Source organism: Apis dorsata, unplaced genomic scaffold (genome assembly GCF_000469605.1).
Source record: "Apis dorsata unplaced genomic scaffold, Apis dorsata 1.3 scaffold_118, whole genome shotgun sequence".
In the NCBI taxonomy this organism is placed as follows: domain Eukaryota; kingdom Metazoa; phylum Arthropoda; class Insecta; order Hymenoptera; family Apidae; genus Apis; species Apis dorsata.
This window is the reverse complement of record NW_006263412.1, coordinates 469766-470957: the sequence shown is the minus strand read 5'-3', so window position 1 is coordinate 470957 and position 1192 is coordinate 469766. Positions and strand designations below refer to the sequence as shown.

At 53.3% G+C, this 1192-nt stretch overlaps 1 protein-coding gene across 1 annotated transcript in view; it reads right to left on the bottom strand.

Annotated features, from left to right (window-relative positions):
- Nucleotides 1-1192, bottom strand: part of LOC116185188 (tyrosine-protein phosphatase Lar-like) — a 13046-nt gene that overhangs the window by 11014 nt on the left and 840 nt on the right. The window lies entirely within an intron of this gene.

Here is a 1192-nt window from a genome sequence, read left to right as displayed (position 1 = left end):
CCAACCGTGAAATTGAATTTACGTGGCACAGAGAGAGAGAGGGAGAGAGGAGGGAGAGAAAGGAGGACCGTCATTGGCCACCGTATTTAAGTATTATTATTGCTCGCCATATCGCTCTCGATCTTTCCCAACGCGTAATACCTTTCGTTATCTCTCCGATCGTCGTCCTCCGCTCGACCCCTCCCTTTATNCGTAAACGTACGCGTTTAGGTATTCGGCCCGATCGCGAACGTGGAAAAAGATATTCCCGGCGTGGTTCGATTCGAACGGGGCGAAGCTCCCGAAATAAATCGACCCCGTTTTCTTTTTTCGCTTTAGAAACCCGGGTCAACCGGATCGCACAAACCGGTGCGATATTCCGATGCGAAAACCGACCGATGAAATTTTTAATACCCCTCCCCCCTCGAAATTCCGCCTCTCCATTCGCGACTCGACCGATCGAAACGGGTTAACCGATTCCCGATAACGCGACGGCTCGCTCTCGAATTAAAAGAGGATTCGTTACGATCTCTCGATCCCGTTCTCACCGCGCCATCTTCCTTTCCGCAAATGATTCCTTCCCGCGCGAAAAGACGAAGACATCGAGGGCGTCTCGCGTCGGGCGATTTGTCGGGCGCGGATTATCCGTTTTTTCATCCCTTCTTTTTCGCGACGAGAGATGAGCGAGGGAACAAAACCGGAGGAAGAAAGAGGAGAATACGACGAATTCCTCCCTTTTTATCCTCGAAAGATCTCTCTCCTCCCGCGGGCAGCGGGAGAAAGGACGGGCCGGTGAACCGTGGCGACCGCATCGACGTCGATCCCGTAGCCCCTGTTACGTGGATACACCCCGAGTCAAATTTGCCCGCTACGCAAACACGGTGGTTGAACGCGCTTATTTGTACGCGTTTATGCGATCGAGACGGGAAAGGACGGGGAGGGGAGGTGTATATGTACATAGACGCGTCGGACGGAGAGAGATTTGGTCGATAGCGTATATGCAAAGCGATCGCGTTTTAACCAACTTCTGGGGCCGGGAATTTCCCATTAGCTTTTGGAAAGTCGGGGACAATGGCGTTTCGGCGTATTCGGGCGGGGGCGGCCCTCGTTCCGACGAGAGATCGGGGCCGCCGCGTCGAACGATTTCGAATCAACGCGTCTGGTAGGGCGTGTAATTCAATTTGAATATGTATGCGTAGCCCCCAAAATCCGA